This window comes from Cryptomeria japonica, chromosome 4 (genome assembly GCF_030272615.1).
Source record: "Cryptomeria japonica chromosome 4, Sugi_1.0, whole genome shotgun sequence".
NCBI lineage: Eukaryota > Viridiplantae > Streptophyta > Pinopsida > Cupressales > Cupressaceae > Cryptomeria > Cryptomeria japonica.
In genome coordinates this window covers 422,299,734-422,325,446 of record NC_081408.1, presented here as the reverse complement: position 1 = coordinate 422,325,446, position 25,713 = coordinate 422,299,734, and the positions used below count along the sequence as shown (strand labels likewise).

Sequence of the window (25,713 nt, the reverse complement as noted above, 5' to 3'; positions counted from 1 at the left end):
ATTAGAGTCACCATCCACAACCATCTCCACCACTTCTTCAATCCAGTCCACACTTGAAGCATCCCCAGTAGCCCATCGTGCATGAAAATTTCCTAGCAAAGAAGAGAAGCAAATCCCTCCAAAATGTTCCTGTTTATGACACATACACTACAAAAGACTAGAATCGTGAAATTGCTTAACACTTCTAACGGCCCTTGATAATGGATGGCATACAGACCAGCTAACGTTTTCCCCTTTTCACCATAGCATGTCCTTAGCACACCTAGTTTTCAATGCAACTCAGCAATATCTGACCTATGTTCACTCCTAGAAATAGATGAATTAACTAATTCCTCCCTTGTGAGCTGCTTCTCACCTTTTGGCATTGAAGGACAAGTCATTTGTTTTGGGAGGAAGAGTCAGACGAGCCACAACTGCAATTTTGCATTTGAGACTACCATCACAATTTTGGAGATAGATCCTCCTCTTATAGCTTCCTTGTATTTATGCCTCTCTTCCAAACTCATCGGTCGTAGAACACTCTTAAAATCCCTAGTGTCGCTACAAATCCATAGGTAAAGATTGTCTTGAGATGACAATTTGTGACAATTACTTTGTGCTCCTTTCCTTCACCTAAGCTCCTGCTATTGGCCCAGACACCCCAATAGCTCGAATAACAAGTTTTTAAGGACCTAAAACTACTACTGCTCCAAAGCAATCATCACCTGCAACTTGGCTCATGATACAAAACTCCTAACACGTTGGGCTATAAAATATTCTAACTTTTGATGAGCACTACATAGAAATTACATTCCCTCAATAATTGCCAACACTGTGTTGAATCCTCTTTACCCACATGCTCTTAATTATCTAATATGGTTTCTTACCGCAAACAAAAAAGGCAGTAGATGTGCTATGCCATGGGTAAAATCTAGTAATGTTTATTTGAAACTAGTTAAGGTGGCATATAATTTAAATGACGCTCCAAACCTTCCTAGGAATCAGACAAATGACTTGTTCGTATCCATAGGAAACCTAACTTTTGTGCTCCCTTTTGTGATATTTGTTGTCATTTGATCCTCAATCTTGTGATATTCATTATTTTCTAGATCAGTTTGCAAAATCTTGCTTGTCTTGGTCATTTCTGTGATGTCCCTATTGGTTGAAAATTTTGTACACTTGGGGAAATATAAAAAATTGTGGTTTCAACCACAGCACACGAGTAAAAGCTCTCCTAATTAAGGGATGTTTGCCCTCTCGGGTAAACGGTTAAATGCAGAAAGTAAATGCACAGAACATAATGGAAATACATTAAATAACCAGTCTCTATGTTAATTCAACAGTCCATGTACATCAAGTGCTTATAACATTACATTTGACACGACTATCATGATCCCACTTCGAAGAAAAGGTACAAAATATATAATACCCGAAGGGGTGCGACACAACCGTCGCGACTCCAACTACCTACCCGTCGGCTAACTAACTGACCGCTGTAACTCATTATTACTGACGACAACATAAACATAATATAACAACATAACATAATGATTATTCCCGACAACATCATCCCCCCCAAGAAAAGAAGTCGACTCCGACGACTTAATACAAAATAGAGATGAACGACAGGAACTACTGACGCCAGTCGGGCCCGGATCTTATACACTTGCTGCGTCCTCGCCTGAAAACCCTTTTTTGCTACCATCCGATGCTCAAGTGCGGATTTCACCAATATTGCTTCCTTTGCCATCACAGTCCTCCTGCGCTTAACCCAAACTTGTCTGCAAAACACGTTTTTCAGTCTCAGCTTCCACCAACTGCTACTCAATTGATACTATCTCCCTAGCCAATTTGTCCTCGATAGCCACCCGTGCTGCTCTCCTGGCATCCAACTCCTGGGTACGCTGAACTAAGTCTCACGCGACTATTGCCTCCAACCTGGTGGTCAGCTCCTCCCAAGCCCTCTGTGCATCCACCAAGGCAACCTCACGTCCAGCCGAGACATACTCCGAGTTCCTCAAAGCGTACCAGTCATGCCTGGAGGTGGCCACAATCCGCTGGCACAAATGCTAGGAGACACCTCAAATCCTCCATCACACTCCCCAAAGGCCAAAAACTGAACTGAATAACTCCCTAGTGTCATACAATTGCACGGACCTGCAATGCCTTCCCTCAAACTCTGTTTGTTCCCAACCTCCAAATCCGCCTCCCTCTACGGCTTATGGCTTCCCCGCCAATGCTTAGCTGCAGGCTTCTTTCTCATAGTACGGACAACCACAACACTTCCCATGGTATTCTGTAGCTCAAAAATAAACTTGGGGTCTGGGGGCAACGCCCCCAGCGGGGTCGAGGGGCAGCGCCCCTCGCGGGGTCGAGAGGCAGCGCCCCTCGTGGGGTCCTGGGGCAGCGCCCCAGGAGGGCGAGGTTGAGGGGCAGCGCCACTGCCGCCAACACCAATTTACAACCCTCAGAACCATACGAAAGTCCATGGCGCACAACATTTCTGTGATATTTTAAGATGCCAAAAACCCTTCTTTTCCACTCTGAATTTCCAGTGTCCTGGCTTCAAACTCCAGCAAATCATTTTAAATCTGGTCGTTGTCGTTTTTTTTTTTTTTTAATTGGCACTGTAATGTCACCGATGGCGCCCCGGCCATACAACCTCCTTGTATGGTCAACAACAACATTGGCACCTCCGATCGTGCGACCACCTTCCTGTGCGGCCTACACCCCTCTTACCATACGGACACACCTCCACTGGCACCTTTGATCGTGCGGCCACCTTCCCGTGCGGTCGACATCCTTCTTACTGTACAGACACACCTCCAGCATACTGACAACATGCTCAACTGTGCACACCGTACGGTCCTCCTTCCGCACGCCCAACGCAGTTCTACCGTACAGTGACCACTGACGACGAAGCGACTACGTGTGTGTTTGTGCGGTTGCATGGTTGTGCGGCTGCGGGCGGCGCGTGAGTGTGCGGGCGGGTGAGTTGCGCGGCTGCGGGCTGCGTGCTGTGCAGCTTTGTATTTGCGGGTGCCACCACCGGTGTCCACCATATGGTGTTACCACCGCCGGTGGTCACCGTCGGTGTTACCATTGTCAGTGGCCCACCGCATGGTGGTCGCCGTCGGTGTTACCACCGCACGGTGATCGCCGTCGGTGTTACCACTGCCGGTGGCGCATGGCACGGTGGTCACCCACCACACGGTGGTCGCCGTCGGTGTTACCACCGCCGGTGGCCCACCGCACGGTGGTCACCGTCGGTGTTACCACCGTAGGTCTGTCTTTTTTTTTTTTTTTTTTTTAATTTTAATTTTTGACTATACGGTCGCTGTCGTACGACCGTACGATTTTTTTCATTTTTTTTAAATTTTTGACCATACGGTCGCCTGTCATACGACCATACGTTTTTTTTTTTCTCATCTCCTAATTTAGTTGTCTTAGAGAGTCGTTTGCTCAAGTCCCCTGTCTCTAGGATTGCCCTTCATCCTTCTCGGTTTTCCTCGCCCGAGAGTTGCTTGCTGTGGTCCTGTGACTCTTGAGTCGCCTGCCTGGCCTCTCGAGTCCCCCTCCATCCTCTCGGGTCCCCCTTCGGGCTCTCGGGTGTCTGTCCGGCCTTTCGAGTCCCCTGCGCGCTTCACGTGGTAGGGTTCCAATTTGTACCCGTTGGTGGCCAATCTATTTTCAATAGCCATCGGAAGACCTGGAACCACAAATTCTACAGGGACCACGACCTCCTTCCCGTACATAAGAAGAAGAAGAATAATAAAGATTTTGAAGACTGCGGTCTTCCACACAGGGTTCCAATCGTTGCCAACACTCTTCGGATTATCTACGTCGCTAGGGTTTGGGGCGTCTCCCTTCCAATATTCTTTGTATTCCGGCAGGTACACCTCTGTTGGTTGCTTTGGTTCCTCTACTTCGAGCCTATAGCTTTGGAACATTTCATAATCCTCCATTTGCCAGTGGAAGAGCCCGTTAAGTGAGCATATCTCATCTTCAGAACATCCCTCCAATTCGAGCACCCCTTCACTATTCGGCTCCATCGTGTTCTTGCCCTTGCTTTCATCGGGACCCCCTTCCCCTTTATTAGAGTCCTCCGAGTCCGAGTTGGAAGAGGCGAGCTCTTCGTCGACATCTTGGGTGTGTAGGTCAATGGTATATTTCCACCCTCCCTTCTCCATGGAAAGAGTATTTTTCTTCCAGTTGTGGTTTACCCTTGCATTGATCAACCACGCTCTCCCCAGGATGGCGTCATAACCTTTCTTCTTCGAGGGAATAACCACGAAATCTAACAAGAATGGTTGCGTACCAATTGTCACTTGCTGGGCCATCAACAGGCCGAGTGGCTTAATGCCGTGTTGGTCCGCTCCCACCAGGTTGAATGTGGGTGGCCACAGGGTGGACTTCCCCAGCCGCTTCCATGTTTCTTCTGGTAGTACATTCACCCCAGATCCCCCGTCCACAATGGTGTCCTTCAGAATGGTCCCACTGATACCCATTTCTACCACAGCTGGGTGTCTACCACTGCTCAAGGCTAGTAACATCGGGTCAGTCGAAGGGCTGACGGAAACCTCCACTTGTGGTGTACTCTTCGAAGCGATGGCGGGAACCCCTACCTGTGGTGCACTCGACACTGCGGTGCTTTGCACATTGGTGAGGATGGCAGTCCTCAATTGTGGCATAGAGTCTAGAAGGTCTTTTACCTTTATCGGCACCTCTATCTGCAAGATTTGCCCAATGATGTTATTTTCCGCTCCTGTACGGGATGATGTACTCGCCACCTCGTTGTCCCGTTGTTCGGTCGTCATCTCACGTTCAATATTGGCCTTTGCCTCCCGTAATCTCTCCTTCTCCGTACGGGGGTCGGGATAAGTGGCTTTTTTCGTCTGGGCGCGAGTGATCGCCAGTACTTCTTTCTCACCAGTCTTCTCAGCCTTCTCAATGTTGAGGAGATTAACCCCTGCCTGCGGGCAATTTGCGTCCTCATGGTCGCCTGGCCCACACCAACGACAGAGGTGCTGAGGGGTGGTTTCCTTCGTGCAATCACGAGCGAAGTGCCCCCACTGATTACAGGCCCTACATTGGATAATTGGCCGGCCCTTGGCATCATACGGGATACGGCTTCCGTTATTGTTATTGTTGCTATTCCTTCCGCCGCCGCGTCTGTTGTCCCGGTATCCTCCAGATGATGCCATTGTGTTAGTATGTTGGTCGGTACCCGCTGGTGCGGATGTTGTGGCCTGCTCCATGAACAGCACCTGGTTCATTTGCGTTCCTCGGGTTTTCATGTTGTATGGGCACTCCTTCGTGGAGTGTCCCATCACTTGGCAAATCTCGCAGAATGCCTTCTTTTGGCAAGTACCCTTTGTGTGCCCTTCCTCTTTGCACTCAGTGCACCATATGTCCCCTTCGTTCGGACCAGCGCTTCTCATTATTTTGAATTCCTTTCTCATTCGCTCCATGTCTTTCTGGAGCGCTTGCACCCGTTTGCTAGCCTCGTCATCGCTGCTGCTTTCTTGTGAAGAGTCATCATCCTCGGATGAGGATTTATTACTTTTCTTCTTCTTTGATGTTTTGTGTTCGTTCTCCAGGTCCATCGCCCTATTATAAGCGTCGTCATATGACGTAGGTGGTACAATTTTCATCTTCCTCCGTAGGAAGGATTTCAACCGTTCAACGAACCATCGTTTCTTCAATCCATCTGCGAGTTGGCTTTCCATTTTACCCAAGAGTTCTTTCAGCCTCCGACTGTATGCCCGTACTGTCTCTCTGGTACCTTGTTTGGTACTGTATATCTCCATTACAATTTCATTGTCATCACGGAGGAACCGAAACTCCCCTGTGAATTCCTTCTGTAGATTGGCCCACGTGGCCACTTTTTGCTTGTCCACATTGGAGTACCAATCTATGGCAACTCCTCGTAATGTGGCTGGGAACTGCTGTACCCAGTCATCCTGGTCTGTTACTCCGTTGGCGGACCAAATTGTTTTCACATGTACGGCAGTGCCGTAAGGGGTCTTCCTTGCCCTCCCCTGTGAACTTTGGCAATTTTTGTTTACTCGCCATCCCACCGCTGGGTCTCGCTCCTCTAATTCCTTGTGTGCTTGTACCTGGCGATCCTCCGCCTCCTGCAACTGAATCTCCACTTGTGGGTCCTCCGGAAAAAGTTGCTGACACCGAACCAAACAAATTGCCTCCCGTACAGTACCCTTGTGCTCCTTCGGCACCTTCGGTCATACCGTCACCTTCCGTTGTCTCCCTCCGGTTGTCCTCTGAAATGGACAAATTCTTTAGCAAGTCTTTGGTAGCGTCGATCAGGTTTGGACTTCGCCTTGTTTGTTCCACCAACTCTTCGCTGCTTCTTACCCTCCGGTGGTATTCTGGCGAACTGTAGAGTTTTCCTTCGGCACCCTCCGTGACTCCTTCTGGCAGCCCTACAACAGTGTAGACAGTGTAGTTCTCTCCGTCTATCTCTGCCTCCGCAACCTCCGTGACACCTCCTGGGTTCCCTTCGGGCAACCCGTCGGCCGGTCGTCCCTCAGCAAGCTGCCTTAGCCTACGCCTTCGTTCTATCTGTTGTCTGAGATTCAACGCGGTTTGTGCCACTTCCCATTCGTCACTCTGTATCTTTTTATTTTTGTTCTTATTTAGTTTATTGGGCATAAGTCACTTCCATACACAACAAACACACGCCATGTACACAAAAAAACTTTTATTATTTTTATTTTTATTTTGCCTTTCGGCCACAATTTATATCAGCCGTGTGTCGGGATTATTACAAGGTTCAATTTCCTCCTGGCCTGGCGCCATCTCGTTCCGTTTCCCGTCGGCTGTTCTCTTCGTAGCGTTGCAGGATTTGTTGTCGTCGCTCTTCCTGGGCAATCTCCTCCAGGCAGGCCTGTTGTGCCAGCGATGCCTGTGCAAGCAACCGGGGGAGGTGGTTCATCAACCGGTTTACTGCCGGGCTAACCTCCAGCGCTGTCCACACGGCACTTGGTGGGATTTCTGCCTCCGCCTCACCAACGGGTAGGCCCATTGTGTCTGTGCGCCATCCATGTCTTCCGTTCCCGAGTACGTCTAGGCAACGGCGCCAAATGTTTGCCCTCTCGGGTAAACGGTTAAATGCAAAAAGTAAATGCACAGAACATAATGGAAATATATTAAATAACCAGTCTCTATGTTAATTCAATAGTCCATGTACATCAAGTGCTTATAACATTACTTTTGACACGACTATCATGATCCCACTTCGAAGAAAAGGTACAAAATATATAATACCCGAAGGGGTGCGACACAACATTCGCGACTCCAACTACCTACCCTTCGGCTAACTAACTGACCGCCGTAACTCATTATTACCGACGACAACATAAACATAATATAACAACATAACATAATGATTATTCCCGGCAACAAGGGAAGGCTCCCCCTATCTAACTACAACTTGGAAAATAAAATAGGATGGGACTACAATCTTTTCTTTTTTTTCTAATTTTAAGAAAGACAATATCCTTTTCTCTTCACAGAAAAGGATAGCGATTGAATATGAACAACAATAAGCACTTTCAAGTGAAATAAGAGAAAGGAAATGAAGTTTCCTGAAAGTGCAAAGACTTCCGTCACTTTCTTCGGGATAGGACAGCAATATCAAGCTCAAAGACTTGACTATTGGAAGTCCTATCTACCCTTCGCTATACTAAATTTTACAACGAATAAAAGATAACAGCTCAAAGACTGGAATAATCTATTCTTTCAACACAAAGACAAGAATTAATACAAGCTCAAAGACTTGCTGCTATTTCTTATCAAACAGTAATTTTTCCTCAAGAATAGACGCAAGCTCAAAGACTTGCTGCTCCTTCAAGAGAGTTTCCTATTTTAATTAATCTTCTCTACTTGCAGCTCAAAGACTTCAAATCAGATTGGACTAAGCTTCTTTAGAAACACTTTGCATGGAAGAAATAAAAAGATTCAAACTCTAACATGTAGCTCAAAGACTCAAAACTTGAGTGATCCTTCTTTATTATTCTTCAAAACCTTCAATTCACATACATAAGCTCAAAGACTTCTTGTTGTAAATTTGGCAAAGTTTTTGCTTGTTTTCCCAAAAGATAAATATTACAATAGAGCCCTCAAGTATTTATAGAAGAGGAGCCTTGAGAAAAAGGTGGGAGGATCCTAACTAACTTGAGAGATTCTCTCAACCACCAAGACTCATTCAATAACTAACTGAGACTTCATTAACTAACTAAGAGTTACTCCAACTAACTAAGACTTATTCCAACTATAGTCCTAATCGGACACAACTTGTAGTTGCCTTGCATGTAATTACAAAAGTGCAAGTAATGTGTAATTTGCTTTTTACAAAAAATACTTTTACATGTAACTTGTCAAAACTAAATTACAACTAAAGATTACAAAAGAGGGAAAATTCAACTAAGTGTTGAAAAACACTTAAGTTGTATTTTGTGAAGACACAAATCCTTGAAATTTCTGGATGCTCGCTTGTAGTTCCTCGGGATTCAGTTTATGGGTGTTCTTGGCAACAACCATGGTCTTCACAATAGTGTCGTGACAGCGGAGGAGCGCAGAATTGCTTTTATCCAGGATAGATTGGATTTCATGCAGAAAGGCTTGGTGTTTCATCAATGCTTGAATTGAAGTTGCCGAGAATTATTCGCTCCTCCATTCATTATGAATCCTCATCTGTAAATCAGCAAGAACTTCTTCTTCTGGAATCAGCTCTCCATCCTGACTTACTATGTTGCAAGAGGTCCTTTCACAATGTGAGACAATATCTCGGAAAACTTCACCCCAGAATCTCCTTGCATCACCGATCTCCTCAATGAGGGATTTAAGAACAAGGGTCTTGTTTTCCAGGAGTTCTTCAAATTCCAAGTACATGACCCTGGAAGAGATGATGACATGCTTTTGCAAAATACTCAGCTGTTGTTGGGGCATGGTACGCCAGATTGTCAGACTTTTCTCAACACTTTCCAGATTCTTTTTGAAAGTGTTAGAAGTCTGATCCAGTTTCTCCTCAATGGTCTCTAGTTTAGACATTATTTGAAAGATGTCTTTTATTACTTGTACACATTGATCATGAAGTTGATCAACCCAGGAATCTAGTGCTTGTACCTTTTGAGCAGCCCTTTCCACTCCACGAATCAATTCTTGGGAACCAGAAGAACCTATGGAGTTACTCCCTTCAGCAGTAGGTTTTGTGATTTTATGAATGGCTGCCATAAGCTGTTGGTTTTCCTCTTCTAGCTTGTCTTTCTTCGCTAGAAGCTCATCACACCTTTGCACCAGTGAAGCAACAGAAAATTGAGCATCATGTTTAATGACCTCATGCGTTTGCTTGCCCAACTCTATCTTTGTAACCTTATAATCAGCAGCTGGCATTTCATCAAGTAGCTTATCTGCAATAGGTTCCACAATTTCAGCTACTTTCATCTTGTTACTATCAACAGTTACTCTGGAGATAGTCTTGGCCTTCTTAGCAACTTTAGATCTGGACTGTTTTAGTTGCTGATAGTCAAAGGCGTCAGGTGAGATTTCTTGCTTCTTCCTTTTCGGGGTGAAAGAACTAAGCCATGGAGGCAAAGTCATCAACTCCCCTCTAGTCATAGCCGTAGGCAAAGGAGAAGCAGTTTCTGTTTGAATCACCGTGGTCATCCTGGGAGGAATATCTATTTGGACAGCAACCACAATTTGCTCAATTACCAATGGGCTTGAAGATTGCCTCATGAACTCTTCAAAACCAGAAGTGGAAGTATCAATTTTTGACAATTGAATGCAAGCAGGATTATCCTCAGGAACTTTCAACATAGTCTCTTGTTGATGACCAGGAGATGGCTCGTATGCTGAAATAGGAATTGTATTCTGAGGAGACTCATCCACAAGCAAATCACGAGGAGAAAGAGGCGTCTCAATGGAAACTGGAGGAATGACTTCATGAGGCGAGTCTGAAACTGGAGACTTAGGAGCATCATCAGATTGCTGCCCCTCTTCTGGATTATCCAGATCGATCACCTGCACATGGAATCGTGATTTTTCCTTCCCACGAACAGTCGTCTCCTCAGGAGGAAGCACTACTGCACGACTAACTTGTAACTTGATCCTTGTGCCTGAAGATGAAGCACCCTCCTTGTTGTCAATCTGAATCTTAGACTTCCATCCAAGAGGCCCAGTAGAATCATCTTCTTTACCAACCTTGATTTTGATAAGTCTAAGATCATTACTTTTCAGCCATGAGTTGGTGTTGGCAAAGATAGGCTGAAATCTGTCAAGGATGGAGATGCACTCCTTGTGTGACCATTGGATCAAAGGAAGTGGAGCTTCCTCAACCCTCCGTGAAGTGTATTCAGGATCAAGTATATGCCCATCATCAATCATCCCTTGTGGGATATCCACCAAGTTCAAATCAACAATTTGCTCAACAGTGAGCCTGCAGTAATCCATCTTGAGGACTTCGACTTCTATGCGGAGATCTACCCAGATGTCTTCAATGCCATGAACATGCACAAAGGATTTCTTGGTCTTCTCCTTCATACCCCTATAATCAAAATCAGCTCTAGGTTTAAACCTCTTAAGCTTGATTTCCTGCAAATCAGTCTCCATGGCCTTAGCCTTCACAGATGTAACAAGGGAGTACCGACCAATTTTCAATTGGTTTGTGGTAGAGATCCCTATTCCAACCTTGTGTTTAGCAGACTGAAAAGTGTGGACAGCCATGATCTGTCTTCCTAATTCCATAAGAATGATCTTATCAGTTGGGTATCTGGGAAGCATGTATGGCTGACCATCATAGCATCCGATCCTTATATAGGTAAAGGTGGGAAACTGCAGAAACAAACATCCATACTCGCACACCTTGTCCCATGCCTCATCTGATACTCTCTTGTTCTTGAGATTTCTGTCAAACTGACACATGAAATATCCAAAGAATGCATCTTGGCCCCTTCTGAAATGCAGTCTGCTGGGTCTCAACGGTAACAGGTCATAATATTCCCAAACTGGTATAAGTGAGTGATCACCCTTGGTAGAAAGACCTGGAAAGTGTCTAAGTGATGCCGCTAAATATACCAAATAAGAATTCATGAAGAAGGTCATGGTTGTAGGAACTGCTGCAAGTTGTTCGCACAAGGCATCGCTGATGACTTCCCCCCGTGAAATGTGATGTGACTGCCGTATGAACATAATGAACTGATACATCCATGGCTCAAAGACATTGGAATGCTCAAGGCCCATCATCCTGCTGAGAAGAGTGATGGTGTCTCCTATCTCCCATTTGAAATCGCAGCTGTACAAGTTCGCCCACCTTGAGAAGGAGGCTCGTGGCTCTTGGATCCACCTATTGATGTGTCGCTTGCAATCTTTTTCCCTCTTCACGTAATATTCCGCTGCACTTTCTTTGGTGATTTCCATATAAACAGGTGTAGGAGGTATTTTGAAGACCTTCTCGATCATATCTGCATCAAGACGGATTATAGCTTCGCCATCATCATTTTTGATGACTCTTGACTCTTTGTCAAAATGATGGGCGCATGCAAGAACGAATTCAGGTTCTAGGGCTGCCACTGGGAAGGAAGATGCATGATGGATATGGCTGTCCAACAGTCGTTGCAAGTTATTATCCTGTGGATCTTCTACCCTGTTGACGAATTCTGCCATATCAACGTGCCCTATCTCCATGTCTCTGATGCGATCCAAAGGAGAAGAAACCTGTGAAGGTGCAACCTCGTTTTGGTATTTGTCATATTTGTATTTCATCTTCTTGGAGATGCTGGCAAATCTGACATTGATTGTGAACCTGGGATACTATGATGAAGACTTAAAAAGAGTTAAGGCAACATCATAGTCAGCTGCAAATATCATTCTTCCTTCTCCAAATGGGTAAAACTTTGATCCTTGAATTTCACGATTTTGTGAGAGGAAGAGGGGAAATATGTAGAAATGGGAAAATCTTGACTTTGACCAATTTCGGATCTTGGGAGATTTCTCGCAAGTGTACAAGTTGGAAAGGACATACATGCAATCGGGGTTTTAAAACCCGAATACAAGTACACTTGTAAATTCGAAAATGGAGAAATGGACGAAAAATGAGATTTTGACTTGCGGAAAATGACGGAAATGGAAAGTACGGATATGGTGAACATGGATGGCTAGAAATGGGAAAATCCGGGAAAGTCATTTTCATGAAAATGGGAAGAATTCTTCAACATGTAATCCGGTTTTCAAAACCCAAATTTGCAAGGGAGGGGTATTTCACACTTTTCGACTTGGGATTTCAACCAAAAATGGTTAAATTCCTTAACGGTAGGGGAAGAACAAGAATTTCCAGCGAACTTGTAATCGGGATTAAAAATCCCGAATACAAGTAAAGAGGGAAAATTTAGGGAAGAACAATGCAATTCAAAAATTGCATACCAAGGGAAGAATTCTCTCACAAAAACCGATTTTTGGGGGAAGAACAATACATGCTAAAAATACAACTAAGAAAGAAAATCAAGAGAGCAAGAAAATAACAAAATGAAGGAAAGAAAGGAAAGAAACCATACCTTTCTTGAAAATGCAAATGCTTCTCCAAAAATGCAACAATCGTTGGAAAGAAGAAGGAAAACCGATAAATAAATCCAAACCGCAATGCACAAACCCTTGCCACGTTTTTGAAAAACGTCTTTAGCAGAAAATCGTGGCACAAAATGCAAACTTGGAGGCACATGAAGAGGTCAAATCTTCCTCAAATCCCAACGCCTTAGCATGGAAAGCAAAAACGATTCATCTTGTCAAAGATTCGTGGCATTAAACCCTTCCAATTTGCAGCCAAAGGAATCACGTGGAGGAAAAACGTGGTATTCAATGCATCATTGATGGATCATTAAATAGCTTAAATCTTATCCCAAACTCCACACCTAGGTAGGATAGCTTAAAACGATTTAGAAGAATGCAACTTCAATAAGTTCTAATCCCCCAAAATGTGGCATTTTGGAAACACGTTTTTGCTGATTTGGGGCAAAAAACCAGTCAATGTAACCTCCATTTGGCATGAAAGTTGTCCATGAATGCATGAAAATAGGGTAGAAACAAAAACGCCTTTCCTTCCTAGAAAATCTCCACAAAAAATTGCTTTGAATTCTTCAAAAACCGTTTTTTTTTTTTTTTGCAATTCGGGTTTTTGGAAGACAAGTGCAAATTCGATTTTGCATAACAAGTGAAAATCGGGTTTTTTGGAGCAAATGACAAGTTCTAATTTTCACTTTTTCACTTGCCAAGCCAAAATCAGGTTTTTTGGAGCAAACTGCAAGTTTTATTTTTACTTTTTCACTTGCCAAGCCAAAATCGGGTTTTTTTAGACATATGACAAGTTTAAAATTGTCAAAAATGCACTTGCAAGGCAAAATCGGGTTTTTTGGAGAGGAATACAAGTTTTAATTACTTGTAAAAGGGAAATAAAATCCCTACAACAAGTTAGAAATACTTGCACATATGTAATGGGGATTTAAAATCCCTATCACATGTAAAAACCATTAAAGTAGGGGTTTTTAGACCAAACTGCAAGTTTACTTGTAATTGAGCCAAAAAATCCCTATTTTAACTAAACAAGACCAAAAAACAATAAAAAAGATAAAAACAATAAAGGGGAAATTTTAAACAAATTACAAGTAACATCTGTTCATAAAAGTGCACATGTAATAAGCTAAAAATTCCCCTACAACAACCAAAACAATGAATATCATTAAAACTTGCAGTTTGAAGAAAATTCTCCACTTGCAGTTGGGATTTTAAAACCCGAAATTGAAGGAAAGACATAGCAAATGAACCCAAAATTTGACGAAATTCGAAACGCAGTTCGAGAATGGACTGAGGATTAAGCCAATCCAAGGATTAGTTGAAATTCTACCTCGGGAAGCGTGCCACAGAGTAAATTTTTTCATTTTTTCACAAAAATTTCATGTAGTGGTCCTTCATTTTTGGACAAAAATGAGGACAACAGTCCCCAAACTGAACCTCATAAAATATTGTTGATATTGAGAAAGCTCCTTGTATTATCTTTATAATAGGTTGATGCAATTGAAACCAAATAGTTAGATGACAATGTATTGAGAAAAATCAAGATTATTAAATGATGAACGTGAAACAGTTTGATAGAAGAAGAAAGAGATCTTTACTCTTTGGCCAAACATGAAACATATATGCTACACTCTTGATATCATCAGGAAGGCACGAATTTAGTAAATGAATGATATTAAAAAAAAGAATAAATTAAATATGCATTGATCCCTGAATTAAGTTTATCATACAGCCGTTCATTATGAGAGGACATCTATGAATTATATCAAAGAATTAGTTAATTAACAAAAGAGCAAGATGTGGCAGTTGGGAGTTTTATTAAAAGGCAGTGATTAGTATTATGGAGAGCAGCGATTATAATATAAAGCGATGATTATTGATACACAGCAGATAACAAATATAGCATTAGTGATAATGCAATGAGTTCACGAGTGACTTCCTTAATAGTGCTGCCGACTCTACAGTTTGTTTATTAAGCAGCGATCCAAGAAACAAAAGGTAGCAACTGTATTTGTAAAGGGAGCGGATGAAGTTAAGATGACCAATGTTGTGATATGAGCAACAATCTTAGAATGAAGACTAAATACATACTTGAATGGAGATGATTACAAGCTGATCCAATTTGTATTCACAGTCAACAAGGCATCGGCGGAGATAATTCTGTAGAACATTAAGTTGAGAGCCGAGACGCCATCCCATGGGACACCCATCGTACACACAAGACATGTTATCGATTAAGATAATAAACATTATTCATAAAGGTCTCATTATAATATCGGTTATGTTTCAGTAACACTCATTATCATATCAATTATGAAAAGATGACAAATCGATCTCTTATGTGAAAAGATACGATCATAGTTAAGATCGTGATTAAGCAATAAGTTAACACCATTGCACACAACAGACTTGTCAAGAAGAAGAGGCACGACCTTTGGAATGAAGAGTTCCCACATCTTCGAACAAGGCATGAAATTATATTAATAAGTCTGGAATGATCTCAAATGGGAGAGAAGAAAGGAAAGGAAGATTATAACTAAGAACTCAGAAACTATATATATTAAATCGGTAACCTTTATAAATTACCTTACAATGTTGAAGCAGATTATAAAGGAGGGAATGCCACTTGGGGGAGTCTTTAATTTGACAGAGACATCGGAACTAAGGAAAAAGGACTTCAGTACAAACTCAGATTAATTAGTATTAGAATAAGCTGGCCAAAGTGCTTTGTGGGCCCCAAACAATAATTATTCATATTCCTATAATAAAAGAATCTTCAAACAATGTTTGCAGAAAAGGTTTTGAAGATTTCACAATTTTTTTGTTGTGTTTTTAGCAGCAGCTCCACTAAATGGAATGGGACCCACTTGTAATACTTGGAGATATTGGTTTTTAACTTCAATCCCACTTAAGCTTTTACAAGGAATTTGTAGATTATTGTTTGTGATTTGAGCAATCAGCATTACCAAAGGGGTCAGCAAATGTTTAAGAGGAGTCAACAACATGCTGAAGAATTTTGTGTGGGTAAAACAGAGAGAGTTACCAAGAATTTTGTTTGGGTAAATCAGAGAGAGTTACCAAGATAAGTTCTACTCTTTGAATTATTCTTTAATTTTAGATTCAATATTATAATCAATGTGTTCAGTTTTAATAAAGTTATGTTTATTAATATATTACCATTCTCATTTTAATTTTAAAGTTGATGTCTTAGGACTAAATTATGGTAAGTCTGAAATGGGGACATTACAATTTCTTCCAATGATTTTTGTACGGTGAATTGATTGTTGCAAGCCCAATAAAGAGTAAAGGATGAAATTGTTTGTAGTTAGTGTATAATAACTATTATTATGTTCCGATAATATGGGTTATCCAATTATGTATTAATTGTTTGTTAGCATTGGGTAGTTATAAGTGTCAGTTGGTCCATGGTTGTGTTTCTCTTGGCAACTGCCAGGTCTTTTAAATAGATTGTATATTGTCAAGGAAGGTTGTATGATCAAGTTGGATCACTTTGATCCTTCGCTGACCATCCCTTGTCTTCTTTTGCAATAAATAAATGTGCAAATAAATATATATTTTACTCCTACATTTGGTATTCATTGCCATCTCTATTATTTATTCTTGTATTTGTGTAATCGGATAGAGCAATACACATTTGGCGTCGTTGCTTTAAAGAAATAGAGTTAGATTCATGTCCTTAGATTATTCTGATTAGGTAAGCATGGGAGAGGGCTCAAACCCATTTCAGAGTCGCCATCAAGGCAGAAAGAAATACCACTAGAAGGTGAGAGAATCAAGTCTTACAAGAGGTGAGATTGACCAAACCAATAGTTTTTGACCGAAGCTAGAATTGGTATAGGACAAAATTACATTCTTACGTATTTCGGGTTTTGATAGGGACTCCAGAACCCTAAACTAGCACCCGTCCAAATTGAGAAGCACACAAAAAATACTGAGAGGGGGACCAGATGAATCAGTATTTCAAAACTTTTTAATAACATGAAACCATATAAAACTTAAAGAGAGCGAACATCAATACGCAAACAAAATTTCTCTTGTGGAAAACCCTTTCGGGTAAAAAAGCATGGCACACAATAGCTTTCATCAACAAATGGGCACCGACCCAAATTACAAAAGTGAGCACCAACTCACAGAGAGCACCGACTCTCAAAGAGCACCAACTTTGATTAGCTAAGGCACCAACCTCAATTTGAGCACCAACTCAGATGGACTGAAACAATACAAAAATTACTAACAACCCTCTGAAAGCAGCTCTTGACTCCTGATAAGCTTGACTTCATAATGTTAAAACTTGAACCAAAATATAGAAAATCTGAGAACAAAAAATAGAGAAAGAAACACAAATGAACTAGCCCTCTTATCCTGGGAAAACCCTCCATTTGAGGGTGAAAAACCCAACCCACTCAAAATTAACTTTATTATATCTTAGAAAAGAATACAATTGATGATAGTCTCAGAATACTATCAATCATAATAATGTGAGTTCGATTCTCTATGAATCAATCAAAAATGAACTCAGCTGATACAACTTGAATACAAACCAAAACCTTCCTATATTTGAAACTCAGTATGCAGAAAGAAATACACACTATTTTTGATCTGATAGACATGATCATAAGGAAGAAGAAGCCGATCAAGAAAGCTGCAGGAGAGGAAGACGTGACAAGGAAGAATGACAAATATAACATATCAGAATATCAATGAAGAGTCACATGAAGGGAGAGGTAGAGGCATGGATAGTTACTTCTTCACAGACAACCTCTTCACCTTCACCGACAGCCTCATCACCTCCACCGACAACCACATCATCTTCACTGACAACCGTTGCAACATGAAGAGTCACCGACAATAAACAAGGCAAGGAAGGAACGGAAGCTAAGAAGCCGATGCTAGACAAGATAAATAAGGAGCCGATAATCTCTATCGAAGCTATATCTTCAACACTCCCTCTTAGCAAGAGAGAGATCTTCATTATATCAACATATAACAAGTACACATACCTGCAACTCAAAAAATGTCAACAAAAAAACATCACAGTTTTTATTTCAATAAATTTGTTATCTTAGTATAACAATATTTATCATAGCTACTCCTAGAGGATGAATAAAACCCAAAAAATAAAAATCATAAAGTCATACATATGACTTCCACCATAGCTACTCCCAGAGGGTGGATCAAGGGATTTCACTTCGAACTTCTCTCGCAGAGAAGAACTCATTAATCAAGGGATTTCACCTCAAACTTCTCTCATAGAGAAGAACTCATTAAACAAGGGATTTCACCTCGAATTTCTCTCACAGAGAAGAACTCATTAGACACATGCAAAGTATCACTGAAGCTGAGATTCTGTCTCAGCAAGTGCATCATTCTCCATCATACCAAGCTTTTCTCGGAAGTAACAGAACTTCACTCTCGGAAGTGGCTTGGTGAGAATGTCTGCAGTCTGCTCCTCTATAGAAATGTACTTGAGTTCAACTGCTTTTTGCTGAACCATGTCTCTCAAGTAATGATATTTAATTTCCACATGTTTGCTTCTATCATGAAATACTGGATTAACTGAAAGTTTCACACAACTTTGATTATCACACATAATCACAGTAGGTTCCAAAGGCTGTCCAAACAAGCCTGCAAGTAATCTCCGAAGCCACACAACTTCTCTTGCAGCCACACACGCTGCAACATATTCTGCTTCAGTTGTACTTTGTGCAACACAAGATTGTTTCCTGCTGCACCAGGAAATCATAGCTGAACCTAGACTAAAACAACCTGAAGTGCTTTTTCTGTCATGTACATAGATTGCCCAGTCTGAATTAGAAAACCCCTGCAAGTTCAGCTCTACACATGAAGAAAATTTTAAGCCAAATCCAATTGTACCACTTACATATCTCAATATATGTGTGACTGCCACAAGGTGAATATGTCTTGGTTCACACATGAATTGACTCAAGGTATTAACTGCATAGCATATATCTGGTCTTGTGTTAACCAAGTACATTAAGGAGCCAATTAATTGTCTATACATAGTAGGCTCAACTAAATCTGAAGTAGTTGCATCCTCATGAAATTTCTTCAGATTTACTTCCATAGGAGTCACCATAGACTTACACTCTAACATGTCAAATCTTTTCAAAATATCAACTGCATATTTACCTTGACTCAATATGATTTCATTTGGTCTTTGCCATACCTCAAGTCCAAGGAAATAATGTAACAAACCAAGATCCCTCATTTCAAATTCTGAAGCTAAATCCTTCTTACATTTGTCAATGAGATCATCATTACCAGTGAGGAATAAATCATGAACATATAGTACTAAAATCAACACCTTATCATCACATACCTTGAAGTATAAGTTTGGATCAGCATCATTCTTTAGAAAACCCAAGCTCAAAAGATAGTGGTCTATCCTTTCATACCAAGCACGAGGAGCTTGTTTAAGACCATATAAGGCCTTTTTCAGTTTGTATACATGAGAGTTTCTATTGTGAATAATAAAGCCCTCTGGCTGCTCAATGTAAACCTCCTCTTCAATTTTACCATTCAAGAAGGCTGTTTTCACATCCATTTGATGAAGTTTCCAACCCTTAACAGCTGCAACAGCTATGATAGTCTTGATAGAAGTGTAACATGCTACAGGTGCAAAGGTTTCTTCGAAATCTATACCTTCCTTTTGGGAAAAACCTCTGGCTACAAATCTGGCCTTGTACTTTTCTATACTCCCATCAGATGCATGTTTGATTTTGAATAGCCACTTAGAAGAAACCACTGATTTGTTTTTAGGCCTTGGAACAATGTCCCATACATAATTTTTCATAATAGATTGATATTCCTCTATCATGGCATCCTTCCACACTTGCTGATTTAAAGCCTCTTCAACATCTGAAGGCTCGGATGCTAAGCTATGACTCATCAAAGATACATAACCTGCAAACTTGTGAGGTCTTTTGCTTTCTCTGAAAGTACCATGAGGGGCTGCATATTTTTCAGCATCTTCCATAGTATGTTTAGCCCACAAAGGTCTTTTCTTGTTCATTGAACTAATACTGGGACCTGCTGATGTAACTATAGAGTCAACTGGATCAATTGGATCAGCTGAATCAACATGATCTTCTAAATCTATAAACTCCCTCTGAATGTCTGAAGATGGATTCGGATCAGCTGTATCTAAATCTTGAGGGTGCTCAAAATCTTCTTTATCAGCTTCTATGCTAGATTCTTTGAATTTCATGCAAGCTACATCTTCATCAAAAGAAACATCCCTGCTGATCTCAATCTGTTTTTGTCCAGGAATGTAGATTCTATATGCTTTTGAAGAATCAGTATAACCAACAACGATGCCTTTCTTCCCCGAAGGTTCTAATTTAGATCTTTTCTCTTTAGGAACATGAACATAAACAGGGCATCCAAAAATTCTGAAACAACTTACATCTGGTTTGACACCTGTAAAGGCTTCTTCTGGAGTCAAGTTATTTAGAATCTGATGAGGACTACGATTCTAAATGTGAACTGCTGTCCTGCAAGCCTTGGCCCATAAAAATGTTTGAAGACTTTGGTCATGAATCATAGCCTTTGTTGCTTCAACAATTGTCCTATTCTTCCTTTCAACCACACCGTTTTGTTGAGGATTATAAGGGACAGAACTCCCTCTTAATCCTAGCTTCAACACAAAAGTCATGAAAAACACCAGAAACATATTCTCCTTCATTATCAGATCTAAGAATTTTTATTTTCTTGCTAGATAGATTTTCAACCAAAGCTTTGAACTCTTTAAATCTGGACAACACTTCATCAGACTCTTTAGACTTAAGAAAGTAAATCCAGCACTTACGAGAAAAATCATCAATAAAGGTGACATAATACCAAAAGCCACTAAGAGAAGTAATTGACATAGGTCCACATAAATCAGAATGAATTAAATCTAGAGCATTTTTTGCCCTACTTTCACTACTATGAAAGTTGCTCTTAATGTTCTTACCTAGAGCACACCCCTTGCAAACACCTTCATGGTTTTGATTCAGCTTAGGAAGACCAATGACAACCTTCTCCATTGAAGACAAAGTTTTGAAATTTAAATGACCAAATCTTTTATGCCACAACTCACTTGAACTTGAAGAATCATGAGCTAAGACTTGAATAGGATGAGCTGAAAGCTTGTAAAGACTATCATGACGAACACCAATAACATGAACTGATTGAATACTAGAGTTCTTCTTCCGTGCAATTACTTTACCATCAGCAAAAGCAACATGATAACCTTTGTCTTCTAAAGCAGAAATAGAAATTAGATTCCTCTTAATACCAGGAACAAATAGGACATCACTTAAATAAAGAGGAATATCAAAGTCCAATTGAAAAGAAGTATAACCAGCACCCTTCGCAGAATAGCAAGCATCATCACCCATGATAACTTGAAGATGAGAGTCTTTTCTTTCAAGTTTGAAAGGTGCTAACGAAAACCATTGATATGACGAGATGCTCCACTATCTATCAACTATGTATCACAGTTAGTAGGAACATTACTAGAAAGTGCAGAAATAAATAAGAATCCTTCAGAATTTTCACTTGACTATCTTTGAGGAGAAGGATTCTCAACATTTGCTGCAATTGTTTGAGTCTTAGATTTTGAAACACAATCACGGGCAAAGTGACCAAATTTTGTCACACCTAAAACACTGAATTCTAGAAAGGTCCTTCAACTTTTTCTTGGCAACAGGGGCTGACTCATCATTCTTGTCTTTGAATCTTTTGAAGTGACCTTTCTTTCCTTTCCCCTTAGATGCATGGGCAGCAAGCACATGATCATCTTCATAATGAGATTTGCAACCATAACCTCTTGCTTCTTGTCTGCATTCTTCCTGAATGCAATCTGCCCTCAACCTATCAAATTTAGGAAGATCATCTCTTCCACTAATGCCTTGAATGAAGGATTCCCAAGAGATGGGAAGTCCATTCATAGCTAACATAACCAAGTCTTTATCAACAAAAGTATCTCCAATTGCACTGAGCTGATCTTTTAACTCAGAATGTTCATGAAATAAGAAGTAACAGATTCTCCTCTAGACATTTTCACATGCAGCAGTTGATGCCTAAGGGCTAAAGCTCTGCTGGTATTGTTGAATTCATAAAGATCCTTTAGAGTTTGAAACATTTCCTTAGCTGAATCCAACTTAGAGATGATAGGCACCCGATGATCCTTAACAGAATCAATCAGAATTTTCTTAGCCATGGTCTTGTTCTTTCTCCATTGAACTTTCTCTGCATCAGCAAAAGGTTCTTCTACATCTTTCGAGACATAGTCAAGGAGATCATTCTCTTCTAGAGTGATCAAAATTCTAAATTTCCAAGAAGAGAAATTTGACGAACCATCTAGTCTATCTTCTACTTTCAATCCGTTCACCATAATGAAGGACTTAGGCAAACAACTATAAGAAATAAAGAACTTAAAATTCTGGTTCTGGATCGATCTTCTAGACCCACTTTGATACCATGTTAAAACTTGAACCAGAATATAGAAAATCTGAGAACAAAAAATAGAGAAAGAAACACAAATGAACTAGCCCTCTTATCTTGGGAAAACCCTCCACCTAAGGGTGAAAAACCCAACCCACTCAAAATTAACTTTATTATATCTCAGAAAAGATTACAATTGATGATAGTGTTTGCCACATACGGGTAAACCTTAAATGCAGAAAGTAAATGCACATAACATAATTGACATATATTAAAGAACCAGTTTCTGTATTCATTCAACAGTCCATGTACATCAAGTGCTTATAACATTTCATCAGACACGACTATCATGATCCCACTACGAAGGAACGGTATGCAATATATAATACCCGAAGGGGTGCGACCAACCGTTGCGTCCAACTGCCCTTCGAGACGACTAACTAACTGATTGCCGTAACTCATTATTACCGACGACAACATAAACATAATACGACAACATAACATAATGATTATTCCCGGCAACATCATCCCCCCCAAGAAAAGAAGTCGTCTCCAGACGACTTAATACAAAATAGAGATGACATTAAACAAAACCAAGGTAGAGAACTGCAGGAACTGTGAACGCTAGTTGAGCGTGGAACTCATACACCTGCTGCGTCCTCACCTGAAAACCCTTTTCTGCTACCATCCGATGCTCAAGTGCGGATTTCACCATTAGTGCTTCCTTTGACATCACAGTCCTCCTGTGCCTAAACCAAACTTGTCTACAAAACACACTTTTTCAGTCTCAGCCTCCACCAATTGCTACTCAAATGATACTATCTCCATCGCCAATTTGTCCTCAATAGCCACCCGTGCTGCCCTCTCGGCATCCAACTCCTGGGTACGTTGAGCTAAGTCTCACGCTACTACTGCCTCCAACCTGGTGGTCAGCTCCTCCCAAGCCCTCTGTGCATCCACCAAGGCAACCTCACGTCCACTCGAGACATACTCCGAGTTCCTCAAAGCGTACCATTCATGCCTGGAAGTGGCCACAACCCTTTGGCACAAAGGCTAGGAGATGCCTCAAATCCTCCATCACACTCTCCAAAGGCTGATAACCGAATTGAATAACTCCCTGGTGCCATACGACTTCGTGTTCTTGCAATGCTTTCCTTCAAACTTTGTTTGTTCGCAACCTCCAAATCCGTCTCCCTCTTCGGCTTATGGCTTCCTCGCCAATGCTTAGCTTCAGGCTTCTTTCTCACAGTATAGAACAACCCAACACTTATCGTGACTTCTCTGATGCCTTCGCCCAACTCAAAAAGTGTATTGTAGCTCAAAAATAAACTGGGGGTCTGGGGGCAGTGCCCCCAGCCGGGTCGAGGGGCAGCGCCCCTTGCAGGGTCCTAAGGCAGCGCCCCAGATGCGGTCAACACCCTCCTTACCGTACGGTCACCCCTCCATCGTACGGATCACACCGTACAGACAACATGACCAACCGTCCACACCGTACGGTCCTCCTTCCGGACGCCCAATGCAGTTCAATCGTACGGGGTCCACCGTACGGTGGTATTCCACTGCAGGTGTCCTCCGTCGTCAGTGGTCCACCGTACGGTGGTTCCAACGCACGTGGTCCAACGTACGGTGGTTCCACCGCACGGGTCCCACCGCACGGTAGTCTCACTGCGGTGGTTCCACCATACGGTGGTCCCACCGCCACTTTCAAAGATTTTTTATATTTTTTTTTTTTCCTAATCTAATTGTCGAGAGTCTTCAGCTCGAGTCCCATGCCTCTGGGATCGCCCTTCATCCTTCTTGGTTTGCCTTGCCGGAGAGTCTCTCGCTTTGGTCACGTGCCTCTCGAGTCGCCTGCTTGGCCTCTCGAGTCCCCTTCCATCATCTCGGGTCCCCCTCCGAACTCTTGGGTGTCCTTCCGACCTCTCGGGTCCCCGGCATGCTTCTCGTGGTAGGGTTTCAATTTGGACCCGTTGATGGCAAGTCTATTTTCAATGGCCATCCGAAGACCTGGAACCATAAATTCTACAGGAACCACGGTCTCCTTCCCGTACATAAGAAGAAGAAGAAGAATAAAGATTTTGAAGGCTGCAGCCTTCCACACAGGGTTCCAATCGTTGCCGACACGAATGGTCTTGGGATTATCTACGTCACCGAGGTTTGGGGCGTCTCCCTTCCAATATTCTCTGTATTCCGGCAGGTACACCTCCTCTATTGCTTGCTCTGGTTCCTCTACTTCAAGCCTGTAGCTCTAGAACATTTCATAATCCTCCATCTGCCAGTGGAAGAGCCCTTCAATGACCCTGTCTCATCCTCGGAGCACTCTCCTAGTTTGAGAATCCCTCTGCCGTTGGGCTTCCTGCAGCCTCGTCCTTCGTCCCTCAGGTCGCCTTCTCCTTCACCCTCCGATTCCGAAGATGATGCCAGTTCCTCACTAACCAATTGCGTCCCAAGGTCTATGATAAACTTCCTTCCTCCATTCTCCATAGACAGAGTGTTCTTCTTCCAGTTGTGGGTGGCCTTGGCTGCCACCAGCCACCCTCTCCCTAAGAACGCATCATACCCTTTTTCCTTTAGTGGGATTACCACGAAGTCCAGTATGAAGGGTTGCGTCTCGATGGTAACTTGTTGGCCCTTTAGTGTCCTGATGGGTTTGATTCCATGCTGATCTGCTCCCAGCAGATTGAATGTATATGGCCACAGTGTCGGCTTCCCCAGCTTCCGCCAGGTTTCTTCTGGAAGAACATTCACTCCTGATCCACCATCGACGATGGTATCGGTTAGAATGGTGCCAAGGATACCCATCTTCACAATGGTCGGGTTCCTTCCAATGTTAACTGTCAGCAGCATGGGGTCTATTGCAGACCCCCCAGGAACATTTGTGTGGTGGTTGGTATTGGTGCGTGGTTGGGAGAGATTATTCAGCAACGCCGTTCGTAATTGAGGCATCGTCTCGAGGAGGTCGTGTACCTTCATAGGCACCTCCAGTTTTAAAATTTGATTTAGTATAGCCTCCTCCGCCTCCGGTCGGCTAGAAGTACCCGTCGTACCCTTCGCCTTCGCCCTTTCTCATATCTCTTTCTCAATTTCTTCCCGTGCTTCCCGTACCCTTCTCTTCTCCGTCTCCGGGTCTGGGCACATTGCGTGTCTGGCTTGGGTGCGGGTTACGGCCAACACTTCCTCTTCTTTGGTTTCCTCGATATTGAGCAAGTTGACGCCGGACTTCGAGCAGGTGGCGTCTTCGTGGTCTCCCGGTTCGCATCATTTGCACAAATATTGTGTGGCCTCTTCCTTCGGGTGGTCTCGGGCGAAGTGCCCCCACTGGTTGCACGCTCTGCATTGTACCATCGGTCGGCCTTTGGAGTCGTATTGGATCCGGTTCCTTGTATTGTTATTGTTGTTTTGTCCTCCCCACCGGTTATCTCGGCAGCCTCCCGATGTTGCATTGTTGTTCGCCTGGGAGCTGCCAGTACCGCCCGATGTAGTTGGTTGTTCCTGCGTAAGCAATACTTGTTGGTTTCGTGTTTTCATGTCGTAGGGGCATTCCCTGGTGGGATGCCCCATCAACTAGCATATATCACAATAGGCCTTCTTTTGGCAGGAGCCTTTCGTGTGGCCATCCGTCTTACATTCCGTGCACCAATGCTCCCCTTCGTCGGTCTTGCTCGGACCTCCCTTCAT

The 25,713-nt window shown here is 42.3% G+C and overlaps 1 protein-coding gene across 3 annotated transcripts in view; it reads left to right on the top strand.

Moving 5' to 3' along the window:
* LOC131030756 (light-mediated development protein DET1) overlaps nucleotides 1-25,713 on the top strand; it is a 211,882-nt gene that overhangs the window by 82,763 nt on the left and 103,406 nt on the right. The window lies entirely within an intron of this gene.